Source organism: Sinohyriopsis cumingii, chromosome 2 (assembly GCF_028554795.1).
Source record: "Sinohyriopsis cumingii isolate HCF-2022 chromosome 2, ASM2855479v2, whole genome shotgun sequence".
Lineage (NCBI taxonomy): Eukaryota > Metazoa > Mollusca > Bivalvia > Unionida > Unionidae > Sinohyriopsis > Sinohyriopsis cumingii.
In genome coordinates, this window is record NC_142962.1 from 76,127,116 (window position 1) to 76,144,185 (window position 17,070).

Consider the following 17,070-nt stretch of genomic DNA (forward strand, 5'->3'; position numbering starts at 1 on the left):
AAAAGGTTTTAGCAGAGATTTGTGGAAGGAATAATTTGATTTTCGATCGTAGAATCTGCATGTCACTTATTATGTTCCCAGTCTTTTTCACCTTTATTTTGTTACTTCCGGTTGAATCTCACATTCTTGTGATTCTAAAAAACAAGTTAAACAAAAGTGAAATAAAAACATCATAAGAATAATGTTAATGAATTCATACATAAAAACTAGACCAGATGGTTTTCTCTTCTTGATTGAATAATCATCAAAACTGTAGGTTTAATTAGGTGTAAAGGACTTGCTATGGATTGCAAAAAACCCATATTTTCACTTAGTCAAAATTGTTATGTTTTTTCGATATGTAATGTCACTGATCTCAGTGGTTTTTAAATCTTTTTTTTTCCTACTAGATAGCATAAACTGGGGAAGTTATTTGAGTGAATATATTTTGCTTTATGCTAGAATTATGTATGTTCAGTTATTCACTCTAAATAAAACTGGACTTGTATTGAAACTAATGACCAATTATCTGAAAACCTTTGTACAACAGGACAATTCCAATGTTATCATTCAGTTATTGTTAAACAAAAAATAAATTACTTTTGCAGCGTTTAGAACAAAAATAAAAGTGGACGTTTGAGAAGAAAGAAGAGGATGAGATTCCTTTAAAAACTTGTATGAATCTTAATACATATATGTTTGCTCCGCCCACCTTCTCCAAAGGCATGTTCCAGATCTACGCAGTCAAATAGGCATTTCCGTTTCCGATCAACACCTGGCTACTGAACGACGACTGTTTGACAGAAGATAAAAAAATAATAATAATACGGTACACATTAGAAAGATTAAAAGGATCGTTGTAAAAATCTACAGTAGGGTTGGGCTACACGTAAGTGTTAAATTGCGATTTATAAATTTATAAATCTTTTACTTGCTTCCAGTAGCACATGCGTATATATATATACACATTAGTTTTCGATTCAAAATGAGGATAGCAATGACAATTAGAAGAGAGGCAACAATCCTGTACAAATCTGGGTCGAATGCTTTATTAAGATTCTTCTGATATTTCTGTGCACCTGCCAAACGCACGTCGAATTCATTACGTGCATTTTTTTCTAATGTAATATGATGGATGAAGGGCCGACAAGGGGTGGGGGGGACAGGGAGATGGATGCAGGGCCGACAAGGGGGGGGGGGCAGGGAGATATTCCCTGGGCCCGGGCCCGTAAGGGTGCCAGAGCCGAACAACACTTTTCAATTTTATAAAAGAAATTTTTTGTTTCAACAAGAACTGGAAGAGGCCTGGGTGTTTCTTAGTCCAGGGCCTGTGACCACTCTCTACGGCCGTGGATAGATGGACTTCATGATTCTGACTTTCTACCAAATTAACTGCAACGGCTTCAGTATAAGGATGCAATAGTTGGCAAAATGGTGGATAGGACCTCGCCGTCTTTGCTCCTGTCCGTTTTTACAAGAAAACAACGCAAACCTTTTTGTTCACTGTCTCTTGGTGGGTACATTCACCTTTGGTTTGTCCGATAAATCAACCGCAAAACGGTGTTGATACTGATCGACGATTCGGAACGCACCTGTGAACAGCTTAGAAACTTAACTGGTATTTGATAATAGGGAGCTGCGCTATTACAAGTCGCCAAACATAGGATTTGATCGGTAAATAGTATGCACATATCGCCTAAAGAACCGTTTAACCGACGGTAGCTCAACAACCGCGAGATATACCGGTAAGTTTAATGTGTGCAGATAAAATTGGCTGCAGAGTTTTGCAGGTTTTAATTAATAGGTGATAGCATCCCCCAAAGCGCTTGTCAAGATTATTATAGGTGTGGAGCTGATTTATCGGCCTAACCTTGGTCAGTGTACCACAACACACCCCTAACTAGCCTCTATTTCTATCTTTTTTCGCTTGTATGAAAATAAGTGGTGAATTCAAATCATTGCCAATCAACTCGACACAAAACAACATCTCCGTGTTGTCCTAGTAAATTTTTTTTACGTATTTTGCAGGCACTCGTCCCGAAATAACAGGGAATTAAAGAAAATATCAAAATGAGCGCGAGTTAAGTAAAACTTAAAAATACGGCTGATTCCTTTTTAAAATGATGTTTAGATATTTCTAAACCTTAGACCTCACTTCCATTTTACTCCCAATCCTAATAGTGGAGCAGACATTTAATGGATTAGAAATGATTTCTATTCCTGAGTGAAGAATTTTACGATTGCTGTCAAGCATTTCCTTTCTGGAGATTAAAATCTCTTTCGCGACAATTTCTGAAGTGAGTGTGAGATTAGCGAATCCATTAGGACCGGAAACGATGCTCCGAAGGGTGGTTGTAAATTTTGCGTAGAAGCATATTATTTACACACCTCGAACGGAACAAGGTGGCTTCACAACACCTCATCATGCGTTAGCCTTCTCGAAAAATACTGATATGGTTAACACGTTTAGCGGGTTCGTAGTAACGTTAGTCATGGCTATTTTAAACTACATACGATGTGTTATATATAACCCTTTTGTCTCTGACAGAAGTTTAAGTATCTAAATGTGTGTTTTCCTTATTAGAGAAATCTGTCGGTCGAAATTTTAAAACAAAAAAAAAACATATTTGGTAGCAATTTATAGTTAAACTATCTGTTGTTGACTTCAAGGTATTATTGTTTCATGTTTAAAGCGCATACAATTTCTTCTTAACACGAGGGGCAATTTTACATTTCTTATCTTTAAAAAAAGTAATTTTTTAAAGCTTTTATGTTTATCAGACAGTATGCTACATTGAAAAGGCGTATCGTTGAATTCGTGTTTGTATTCGAATTACCGATGTATTCGAATTCGTCTCATGTGGCACGATACGTATTATAGCTTTATTAATATTACAGTTTCAAGTTCCTTTCGGCTGACAACGTAAAAGTTGTTTCAATGCACTCTTCTTCAAACACTGACGTTTTGCCTTTCTACCTGTAAGCTTATTATCATAAAATAGCAAACGCACTACACGGTCCTGTTTATGTTAGAACTGACTTGTGCGTTGTGGACATTTTAACTTTCACAGATTTGTCTTACTTTTCAATTTGAACTGAAACGTTTTTATTCTCAGCTAAAAACAAAATACTTGACTGCTACTACTGTGCAAATTAAACAAGAGTTGTCTGGAACAAATACTGCATATAATTTATAGACATTACCCTTCATATTCCACACTTACGATTGGAAAGGACATGAACACTACTTGATACAAACCTACATAATGCCATAATTCATCGTTACCTAAAGACAGGATCTCGATCGCCGGACATCCAAAGTTTTTAGCCCCTGCTGATAATGACTGGAACACATGCTATTATAATGGTTGTAAATCACACAGTTTGACAGATCAAACGAGAGGTTGTCAAATTTCCAAATTCAATGAAAATTTAAATCTCTTTTCCTTCGGATGAAGACAATTTTGCTATCTAAGATGGTTGACAGAACTGAGGGCTTTGGGCTATAGAGTTCTTTAGAACTTTTAGATTGATTTACCGATTAAAGGTCAGATCAATCCATGTATAAATTGAAATAATTTATAAGGGCTTTTTCTGGATTTCTCGTTCTCTAAGCGAGAGTAAAAGGAACAGCCCATAAATATTTTCCAGAGTTCAATGCTTGCTCCAAATTAGGTCTTGCTGGAAAAGAGAACATCGCCAAGGTCCATGCAAGAGACAATTATCATTCCAGCAAGAACATGGTAACTTTACCACCACATCAAGGTCCATGCAAGAGACAATCATCAATCCCATCAAGAACATGGTAACGTTACCACCACATCATGATCCATACAAGATACAACCATCATTCCAATAAGAACATGGTAACTTTACCACCACATCAAGGTCCATATAAGAGACAATCATCATTCAAACAAGAGAGTGGTAAATTAACCACCACACCAAGATCCATACAAGAGACAATCATCAATCCCCTCAAGACATATGGTAACTTTACCACCACATCAAGGTCCATACAAGAGACAATCATCATTCAAACAAGAGAATGGTAAATTAACCACCACTCCAAGATCCACGCAAGAGACAATCATCAATTCCCTCAAGAACATGGTAACTTTACCACCACATCAATGTCCATACAAGAGACAATCATCATTCCAACAAGATCATGGTAATATTACCACCACATCAATGTCCATACTTGAGGGTTTTATTTGTACAAGACATGTATAATCATTAGTGACTGGGTTTTTAATTTATTTTTAAAACAATGGAGAAATTATATTTAATTAGCCGGGTTGTTACTAATTATATTGAATTAACCGGGTTGTTATTAATTATATTGAATTACCCGGGGTGTTATATGTTTGTCTGCGAGCCATTCGTCTACATATGGACATATTTGCGTAAACCCAACTGTATGTCCACTACAATGCATTTATGTGTGTGTATGTGTGAGTATGTATGTATGTATGTATGTATGTATGTATGTATGTATGTATGTTTGTGTGTGTACAAGACCGCATATCTCTTAATATTTAAATCCTTAAGACAAACAAGAAATGAAAACTACATTGATTTCCCAGCATTCCTACTTCCTCTAAGCAGCATTAATTCTATGAAATTTGCAGATAAGGTTAATTAATGAATCATCCCCCCCCCCCCGCATCATGTTAAATAACATCCATTTAGATTTCTACATACGATATTGTCCTTGTACCTGATCTGCCTCTGCTATAACCTGTGAATTCTCCGAGGATTGTCCATGATTTAGTATTTAGCAGATTGTAGCAAAGAGATACAGATTGTGAATATCTCTTGATGAATGGAGTTTACCTGATAAGCCTGTCATGAATAGCTCAACAGCTTTTTTGAATTTTATTGAATTCACATATATGATATCACTACTGATTAAGTTTGGAACCCATCGGGGCTAACATTTATTAGTCCAAAAAATATATTAGTATCGTTATTAAAGTTGACATTCGATTAAGATATATGATAGTGTACACTCCTACACACACGCTTGACAATTGGTAGGGATTCTTTTAATTAATATTTTCGTTTCTTATCGTGTGTTCAATACAGCGCTTTTTTGTCAAGCCCTCCTCGCGATATCTGAAAACTTTTTGTTAGATTTTTAGAATCAAAGATAAATGTTCTTGTAACGTTAGCCATATATGCTATTTTTGGTACATATGGGTATTATTAATAAATTTATAATTATAATTTTTTATCCATTTCTTAAAATGCATGTCAAAATAGAAACTTATATCAACTATGTATCGGTCGATTTACATGGTGTAAATATGTATATTTAACCGTACATGGGATACAATCTATTTACAGTCTCTTGAACAAACTAGCACAGTCTAGTAAACAAATTAGTGGTCAAATGAAGAAATTAGCACATTCAAATGAACAAATGAGTCCATTCTAGTGATCAGATTAGTACAGAAAAGTAGACGAATTAGTACATCCATAAACAATAAATTGGAAGAGGCTTCAACACATACAACTTTAGTGGATGATCGACCGCGGTGTTATTGCCCGGAATTATGAAATCAATGGCTGGTATGAATAAAGACCTAAACATAGATATAGAACAGAACGACACAAGACTCATAAACAGAATATAAAAATTTAATCAATAATATGAACAAAACGAAATTAAGTATGACATTTGAATGATAGATTTACTCTTAGATATAAAATAACCAATGTTTTTAAAATGCGATTAGCCACTCTGTTTATAACAATAAGACAAACTTCGCCATGAAATCGAGTGAGTGATCGAACTCAATTAACCAGGATGCCTGCATAACCTGGCTGCTTGTCGGTCAATCCAAATCGAACGTTGGTGACAGGTTAGAGCCGACGTATACCTCCCCTCCCCTCTCTCTCTCTCTCTCTCTCTCTCCAGGTTCCTTTCGTGTCATCAACAGTAATTTGGTTGCCTCACCCCTTTGCCCACAGTATGGGTGTATATATGGAGCTGTACCCCTTTAAAAAATCACACTCAACAATCGAAATATTTGTCAGGTTTTTCTTCTGGGGTCAAACACTATTCCCTCTCTCGTTACGTCAGATAACACTGGCAGCTAATGCATAAACCCTGGTACAGAAGAATAATATATCTTCCTAACAACTATTCAACTCCCTAACTGAACTATGACATAATTTAGACCTCTTGGTAAACAAGTCCTACCCTATGTCGTGCACTATAAATCCCTAAATGGACTGAAAGTCGGCAAGGAGCCGCTCTTAATGCTAATATTATTGATTCTCGGTTAACATAATTCCATCTTAATTATATGTAAGATACAAATGATCTAGCTTCATATCGTAACTACAATATTTGCTAACTTAAGATTCGGTGGCAAGCCATTTCCAGACAGTAACTTCATTTTAGGACAGATAAATTACAGCTCTCTCAAACTTGTATCAAAAAAGTAATGCATGCGATTCTTAGAATAAACGAGGCATATACCATTCAAGACAGATGAATGCAAACAATTTTCTTCCGAACTCATCAAATGAAAATTGATGTATGAATTTAAAACAAATAAATTCAAATAAATACCATCTCGTATCAAAGTACAAGTTGTATGAGATTGAGACCTTGTGCTTTCGAGACTTGTTCGCTTCTAAGTAGCAGAATCTATCTGTACATGTAAGTTCCATACACCTGTCCCTTGGAAAAATTATAACCGGCGAATAATTTATATTCTTCTGTAGCTAGGAACTTCTAGCCTTCCCGCAGAAACATAGACTAATTGATTCGAAGAAGAAATATATAAAACATTGAATTTCGTCTATGAAACACACACCCATTTTTTAGTTATGCCATTGAGAATTAAATTATCTAACCGCCGAATTAACACACTCCCAGCTAAGTTAGTACAATTCTCTATTCCGCCTTTTTAAACAAACCGATTCCTGGAAAATTTAACTTTTTGACACTAAGTTCAAAATTGTCTCTGGATCGTCTCCGCTTTTATCATTTATCATTTTTCTCTTCATAGCAACCCAAATCCATCTTGCCTCATCCACCTGTCTGACCGTTATCACAAATAAAAATCAATCACGCCCCAAACTAGGGATGTTAAAACCACTGTTGTCTAGCGATTTGGAACAATACTTAGCCAATTAGTCAATTAAAATTGCCACACTGACCGCGGTAAAATGTGTTGCCTAAACCCTAGATTTTTTTATGGTGTAGAAATAGCATGGCCTGAATAGATTGGGAAATATCCTTTACGATGACGGATGAAATTGAGTTATCTGTCTTGGGTTCATCGTCGAACAAGGATAATCACCCCAATACCCCTAAAAAAAATGGAGAAAATTATGAATGAAATTATGTTTATTTTCTCATGGAAGCTGTGTATTTGGAAAATTAAACAGTCATGAAAACAAAGGTGACACCCTTCTGAATCGAAGTGCCACTGATGCACATATTAAAATCTGCTGTGGCTGGTTTCATATTCCATTTTTGGCCCAAAGCCCCAAGTTAAAATTGTGCATTGTTCTTATGATTGTTGAAGTTCAACGTAATAATCACGAGCCGTAATCTTAATCACGTACTGATAACAATTATATTGCTATTCTATTACGATTCCCAGTTTGTAATATTTATGACATCACTAAACCGTTGTCCAGTCACCATTTACAATCACTAGAACAAAAGTACTGACGATCTGTTTCGAAGTTAGAAGGATAAAGACTTACAGGGCCTTGTATATAAAAAATATAAATCATACTATTTTAGCATCGTTAAATTTTTATAAATCTTCGATATTAGCAAATTGGCCATATATAATTTTAGCGAATTACCAACTTCGAAAAATATACTTTTCTGGTGGTTGTTTTTAAATTTTTGTTGAAAATGTTTGTATTGAGTGCTAAGGCAGCGCCGACGAAATACAATGTGGTTGTTATAAAACTCTAAATAACAGGAATAGCTGACATCAACGAAAAATGTTAAAATTACGGACAGCACCTTGATAAGTGCATTTCTTCTGTGTTATATCCAAATTCAATATATTTACCCGCTAGAACAAACAGGATAGACTTTGATCGGCAGGAGCATTATGCTACGGCATATCAGGGTCTTTTCTTGTTTGCAGTTTGATTCGACTTATAAGCGATTATATACGATAATAAAATTGACAGTTTGGAGTGCTCAAGCTATCTCAAAATCACTTTGGGTATTTTCATAATTTTCATAATTATCTCGAAGTGTTAAATATACACGCTTCATGACAAGGTGAGCAAAGTTAATTGGAAACGGTTGTCCAACGATTCAGTTACACTAGTTCTGAGATTGCACATGTACAATATTTACACTGTGCAGCAGAGTTGTTGCGTTTCATACTTTTCTTCCAGATGGTACATGATTCAGAAAATCTTTGCTTATCTTAATTAACATATTTGTGCCCTTTTCTAATCTCCGTTGTGACAATAGCTTTTTTTTATATAGATCAACAGGATATTGCACACCATTAAAACACAGGGCTCTCAAAACTCCGAACCCACCTATCGTCTCTAAAAGTAAACAGAAAATTAATAATTCAATTTATTTCGAACTTTGAGTTGATGATCATAATTTTGTAATAAATACCAGATGGGCTGAAACCGAAAATGTCAGAAGAAGATATTCAATTTTCTTATCCCTTGGCGAAACTGTCGAAGCGTAATAGATTTCACGGAAGTTTCTTTGAACTGAACAGAAATAACTTTCTGGTCAACCTCCCATCACCGTTTTATAGATATACTGTCTTTTAATAACCGCTAGAAGACCGATAACGTGTCACAGTGGTAACAAATTTCTACTCTGATAAGGTCGGAACTGGGAGACGACTTTCATGGCAAGAGTAATCCAGTTTAAAATAAATTATAGAACCACACATAAATAAATCCTACTTTAGCCGTCAAAGGAAGGTGGCAATCTATGCTTAATGGAGAAACAAAAGAACAGGTACAACAGGTATACTGTTGATTAATATGTATTGTTGACCATAACAAACGTGATCAGTCCTTTCTAGTGTTAAACACAATTTTTACATCCAAAGTATAAAGGTTTAACCTTGTTGTAACTTACATTAAATGATAGTCTAAACAATTATTGCGCTGGCTAATGAATGTGTACCTTTGTGAACGAAATGAGCGAGAAATTCTCGTTGATCAGCATTAAGGTGGATATTAAAGATAAAATGTAATGTACGGTATTATTTCACCTCATTTGGGCAACCTTGGTATTCTAGATGATCTATGCATGTCACTGACAATCAATAACCTAGAATATAAATATACAACGTCAGGGAGAATGACTGAGTACTAGTTGACGTCAAATTTTACCTCGCATAGATTCGCAGAATGTAGCTGCGCGTTCCTCGAAGATAAATGTTGTCTTTTTCCAAGTTTTAAGTTTGAAAATATTAACATTAATTACAGCCAGATGAACATAGCAATCATACTCCTGTAAGAAACGTGAATAATTACATAGTAGTCACATTGCTCTAAGGAACGTAAATAATTACATAGCAGTCACTTTGTTTTAGGAAACATGAATAATTACATAATAGCCACAGTGCTCTAAGAAACGTAAATAATTACATAGCAGTCACGCTGCTCTAATATACGTCAATAATTACATAACATTCACTTTGTTCTAGGAAACATGATACGTAATAGCCACAGTGCTCTAAGAAACGTAAATAATTACATAGCAGTCACGCTGCTCTAATATACGTCAATAATTACATAACAGTCACTTTGTTCTAGAAAACATGATACATAATAGCCACAGTGCTCTAAGAAACTTAAATAATTACATAGCAGTCACGCTGCTCTAATATACGTCAATAATTACATAACAGTCACTTTGTTCTAGGAAACATGATACATAATAGCCACAGTGCTCTAAGAAACGTAAATAATTACATAGCAGTCACGCTGCTCTAATATACGTCAATAATTACATAACAGTCACTTTGTTCTAGGAAACATGATACATAATAGCCACAGTGCTCTAAGAAACGTAAATAATTACATAGCAGTCACGCTGCTCTAATATACGTCAATAATTACATAACAGTCACTTTGTTCTAGAAAACATGAATAATTACATAGCAGTCACACTGCTCTAATATACGTCAATAATTACATAACAGTCACTTTGTTCTAGGAAACATGAATAATTACATAACAGTCACTTTGTTCTAGAAAACATGAATAATTACATAGCAGTCACACTGCTCAAAGAAACGTTAATAATTTTGGAGATATAAATTATGCTGTTGTTAAGTGGGATTTTTCAATTTGACCCCATGTGTTTTAGCTATGCAAAACATTCGCTTTAAATCCTTTTCGTAGGTCAATTATCTCTTAATATACAATAATATTTGACCAATACAAACTTGGAAAAATAGAAGCCCAACTTTGTAATATCGTTTGTCTATGTTTTAGTTTAACATTTTGTTTGATTTTTCTGAATAATAATAATAATAATAATAATAACAATAATAACAATAGTCCCTAGAATTTGCTGAACTTCTGCTGGGTGAATAGAAATTTCTGGATTCACGATAATACCCTTTATTCCTGTTACCTCTCGCGTCTGGAAACAATCTCTAAAAGTCTTTAGCAACAACAAGAATTTCGAATTAGCTGCTGTGGTACACATTATTGATGTCCGTTTGGAGCCATTTGCATTTCAGACAAAGTGGACATCATTTGAAATCTTTTGGTGAAAAGCCCATGTCATAATGATCATCCATTCCGGTGGGGTAGTGACAACAAGATCTTTTAGACAGTCGTCATTGCAACCATATTGGATGTACGACACGACTGGCTCAAAACTCCATACTTATATACCATCCATTTGGAGAGAAGTAGAGATAACAATATTTTTCAAGACATGACTTTCTATTCTGGAGTAGCAATAACAAGATTTTCAAGATGGCTGCTGCTACCAAATTTAATATCTGGGCACCACTATTTTCATTTAGAACCAACTAGACTAAGTGATGAATGTGATTGTATGTGAGAGCGCGCGCGCGCGCGTGTGTGTGTGGGTGGGTGTGGTTGTGTGTGGGGGGTGTTTAAAGTTTGAAGGCATTCCTACAAGTAATTTATTAGGAGTAGCGATAACAAATTTGTGTGAAAGGAGGAACAGACGTTGGACGACGGACGAAGGACAATATACAATTTCAACACATGCACAAATGCCATTCAAATCCGGTACACACATTCTGATGCGCTTTTATGTTTTGCTCTTTAATTAACTGATCTTCAATGATTTGTCCACGAATAAACAAAAAGTATGCAAGATATGTTAATTATGATAGGTAATAAGCAGTACAACTTGTAACAAATACCATCATTTTAAAGACTGAAAGGAATACGTAGAGGTTATCTACCGCTTTTTAGTAGATATAAGGAAATATTTCACGAGTGAAGTTGGAAAGATTATATTTTCACGAACTGCAACGCCACGAGTGACAATACAAAATGATCCCAATTCACAAGTGAAATGTTTCCTTGTATCTACTCTAAAACATATATTCTCTTTTTTAAATATGTCGAAGGCAAAATCCTTCGATTTCGATGGATTTGTTTCCTCCATTCTGTGTTAATGCTATTGAATAGTTCCGAAAGGGACTCATACCATGCTGTGCAATGAACGGTTATACACATAGTGGTTCTAGGGCTTTTTAAAAGTTTCCAGCAATGTTAATATTATTTTTTGATAAATCAAATTTATTAATTGAATTTTCTTTCATTTTGTACAAGTCCCATTTATGTCTGGTATATTTTTTTGTATACATATCACTACAGCGCTGGTACAAAGCCAAATGTTCACCCGTACTTAGCAAGCTTAACTTGTCCAAGTCGATCAACGAATGTTAGACCGAGACTTACTCGTTTTGCAATATCAAACGAGTTCTTTACCCCAACCCAGTACAAAACACGAATTGACGCTTTCAAAATAACTTCAGCAGCATGAATGAAATTCAGAACGAATTGGGATTTATAAAAGTTAGATTCGCTGCGTATAAAAATATCCATGCGCGGACGTCAAAGAATGCAGCTAAATTGTTCCAATTTGACTGTGTGATACGGGACTGTGGATTGTACGACCGTATTGAACGCAAGTTCAAGCATATACGATTCAATGGCTATGTAATACATTGAATTTTTCTATCTTTATGCTATGCGCTTACTTCATATATAGCTTCCATCGAAGTATTCAAAAGCAACATTGATTTTATTTTGTTCTAACATTGGGGATATAGAGTTCGATTTTTGTAGCAGTAAAGAGTTCACGTTTTCGATATATGCATTAATGTGCGTTTCGTTCCAAATTATCCGGGTTTGTAGTAACAGCTTATTTTATTTAATATTTAAAACTGCAAGATCAGCGAAATGAAATAATATTTGTAAGTGAATATATTCAATTTTATTGCAAATGTTGAACGTTCTAATACGTGCGAATTATGGTTGATCTAATAGCAAATAATTTATGATTGTAACTGAATCTGTAATGAAGATGATGAGGACGCTGATAATAATAATAATAACAATAATAATAATATACATCTGGAATATTATTAATAAATAACACAATTTAAAAAATACACTCACATCGTTATGCAATAATAAGCCATGATGCTTTATCGAAAGTTTAATATTTATTGCACAATGAGTTTAAAAAGGGTCAAGAAAGTGTTAGGTGTAGCTTGAGGACGTACATTATTGTAGAAAAGGGTCATTTCTACAACAAAATTATATTCACCATTTTAAAAAACATTATATAGTGCTCCATACAAAAACTCACCAGTCCAGAGCTGTTCTCGCAGTAATAGTCGACGGCTTGTTCCTCTGTCAGTTGATAAATTTTGATGAAGAGAGATTCACAATATAAAACTTATTGCGATGCAAATCGTGAACATTTTTGACGAACAAAGGTTATCTATGCAGCACAAATGGTGTACAAATGTGATGAGAAGAGATTAGCAATTATTATAAGATGCGCCACAAATGGTGTACCAAGAAATCCAATAACACGTATTTCTTTGTTTGTATTTCCCTTATTGTTTTGTGTAGCCGAAATCAAAATTTTACAATCTGTTTTACATGGTAATTTTGGCAAAAATTGCTTTGGAAAACACATGATACTGCATCATTTAATTTGTGCATCTTTTGTTGTGCTATTTCGTTTCAGTTTCCCCGGTGTTCGATGACAACAACCTAATGAACTTTCTCGTATGAGGCATTGTCTGTTTGAAAACGTGAACCATAATTCATTCTATAACGACGATAATGACACGATGTACTGAATTTTGGTATGATTAGAAAGAAAAAATATTAAATATTATCATTGCTCAAATGTAAAGAATCGTATTATCTTCTACGATTTATCGCGTCTCCTTGTTTGAGGATATTCATTCCAATAACGGGAAGATGAAATTCATTCCTAGATTTTCTGAAGCATAAGATGAGATTGTTTTGCTTTAAATGGTAGCTCGAAGGGTATTGGTGATATTTATATGCTTTGTTTGTATGTATATTTGATTTGGTTTTTGGTAAATAACATAGAACTGTCACTAAAATGTGAAAAATAAATCCATAGAGACCCCAAATTTCATTCTTTCTTTTGTTTCCAATACTGTATGTGTATAACCAACTAGCTATAAAGCACCTATTTGTTTGAATGAAGGTTAAAATATTAAGTAGATTACAACGTTAGCAGCTTTATGGTAGTTCACCAGCGGCTAGATCCGCTTTCTCTGAAAAATTAAGATATTAGCTAAGATGGCTTCAGATTGTATTGCATTGGTGGCGCTCTACTGTTTCGTATCATTCATAAGGTTAGAATTTTAAAGAAAACAAGTTTGTCCGGGTTTCCTCACTGGTTATACTGACTATTTTAAAAAAGACCTTGTATATCTTAGGTATTGTTCAAAGAACCTTTGCTTCACACTATTTTGCTATATGATTGATGTGTTTAATATGGGTTATAGAGTATACAACTTGGCCTTATTTCAGATGTGCACCTCTCAAGCAAGCTGCTAGCTCCACTTCGTCATTTTCATGGCCTTGACTTCAGAAGCAAATTGTATAAAAAGAGCCTATAACTCTTTTACATTTTATGTATTTGGTAATTCATTCATTGCACTTTCAGAAGGTGATATTGTCTAGTCTGGCAAAATTAATCTTTCCTATTTTAATAACTGCTAAAGAAAGTGTACTTTAGACTAATTCAGGCTGATATTCTGAGCGCAAGGGAGCATTCATTTTAGTTAGAGGTGTGCTTAGATCATGCACAATATCCACAGGTACAATATCCAAATAAATTTATTTCACAGTATATGAAAGTAAGATAGAGGTATAACGACATTCTCTCCATTGTGCATGTTACAAATGTAAACAACTTCACATTTACTCCTGATACTCTCTCTCAAGTATGTACTATCTGTAGAGCGCCCTCTTGTAACTGGGCTACCATCCGTATATAATGTAGTATTTACTGCCTCCAATAGTCTGTTGAAAATATAAAGTACAGTATAAATACATAGGAGGATGACGTTTGTCCATGAAAAGAAACTGTTTAGAAACCAGAATGATATTTATTCTGCATACATTACAAATGTATTCGTTTTTGGAAACAAAGATGTAACATTTAAACTATTGTGCTCGTGTGTATTCACTAAGCGGATCTTAAACTTGTCAGTATAAAAAATAATGTGATACTTTTCACAACTAAATACAATGCCACAATATTCTTTAATAAATGTTGACATACGTCAACATTTTCTGCACTTAGTATTTGCAAAGGAATTCCTTTAAAAATTGATTCACACGGCGTCCATCTCCAATTTCTTTCATGCGTCGTTTCCGATTAGCAGCAATAAATTGAAAACTCCCATGCGCTAAACGTCTCCAAGGGCTAAACGTTACACACCAAAGGTATCAAATTCAAATCAGCCGCACCCTTGAGTATTGTTTCATCTGAACGTCATTCTTGATTTACCAACAATAGATCAAACAAACTGATTAAGTTACATGTCGATATACTCATTCTGAACAACATGCTTCCACGTATTATCAGATAATAGATTAATTGAACGCTTGATTACTTCTCTGGATTACATGTTCGCATTTTCGATGTAGCGATACCTCGGGGGCAAGGCTTCAGCGCCTTGCGTGGTATTGAGTGAAACCCGAAGTGAGGAAGTCGGAGCATATGGTATTGGTTGCATACTGGTGGTCAATACACGACTCTAGCTAAAGTAATAGAACATCTTAATGATTTACATTAGTTTGTCAGACTACTACCCTTAATATAAACAAGCAAAACTTTTCTTTTTAAATTTATTAAACAACCAAGTTTTCAAATAAATAATGGAAGAGGCCTATAATATTTATCTAGGAGAAGCTGGTCGATCTTCAATGAAATTGGTCGATCTTTAAGCAATATTAGGATCTCTAGATATTTCAAGTCTTTGGAAACACATGACCATGCACATTATGCATCATGTCTTAAGCGAAAGATACAATTTATGACAAAGCCTATTATATGAGCTACAGCAGTTTTGAGCAGTATATGCAGGTGACCGCTCCGGTGGCCTAAATGGTTAGAAAGTTCGCATCGGATTCGGGAGGTCGATGATTCGATCCCCGGCCTAGTCATACCAAATACTTACAAAAAATGGTATTCGCAGCTGTGATACGACTCAGATTGTTAAAGTTAGGTTGAAACATTTTATATAAAAAATACAAACACATTGATTCTTCTGTCCGTAGAATGTCGAGAACGGAAACTAATTACCTCTGAAAAAATGAACAAAATGAAAAGAAGAACCAATGTCAGCCATTCTCATCTGGTGCCAGACACATGAAGTATTATTTCAGGTCTGATTTTGAACCATGATCTGAACTTGGGATTGAAAGAACAAAGCAAAGGGTAGCTTATGTAAATTAGATGAAAATATGAAACCAAAGCGTAGTGTGCGTAGCGTGTGTAAATTAGATGGTAAGATCAAGTTAAATGCGTAGCGTGTGTAAATTAGATGGAACGAACAAAGTAAATTGTCGTTTGTGTAAGTTATGCTTGTCTCATGTCTGCCGATAAATGTCGGATTCAAATTTACAAAATTCTTGAGGTTTTTATTAATAGTATTTGATTTGCTGAATATTCTGAAAAGGGTCTGATTTTAACAAAGCCTATCTAAAATGAGGAAAGATATTAAAACGTACCATAATCCGCATTGAAGTGGCTCTTACTTCAATATTTTACATTAGGTGTCATTCCATTTATATGCTACATTAGTCCTTATGTCAATGAATGTAGAACTCTTTATGTTCGTTGTTGCAAGCTATCATGCAGATTATATTTTGTAATTTTTATTGGTTGAAGTATTTACTGCCATATGTAAGCAAGGATATCCACAGGATGATTTTTTTACTCATTAAAATCATCCGACTATCAGTGCACATTTCTGCACCAGTCTTCGATAAACAAAGATGACATTTCAATGCGAAACTCGTCACGTTCTGGTCCCGAAAATGTAATTGTAATGCAGTCTTACTCGTTTTGATACCGATCAAATTCGTTCGTGGTGTATGTTGGCATTTTTCATGTTCTGTGGTATGTATGCACTTTGTTGTTATATAAGAGTAACTCGCACTCACAAATCGATTTGTTTTAAAGAAATTAGTCAGGATTGATTGAATTTAACACGCACAATGACACTCTCGAATGTTTCTGAAGGTCAGACGCCATAAATGGACACCATCTAACATGTTATTTTATGTAGATGTCATTTGTACATTTCAATGAACACCTAAGTTCAAATGATGTCTCGATAAAACAATATATGTCCTGATTTTTTTTTTTAATCCTTCATAGACCAAAGAGTACGCTATAAACTCGGAAACAAAAGGCACGTTGTTTCTTGTAAGGGTTCACGAACGCCAATAAAATGAGAATTTAAGCTAATGCGAACTTGACGGAGTACTTAGTGTCATTTGATTTCGTGTTACGTTATTTAAACTGCGTCTTTATCATAATAAAAATGTTGT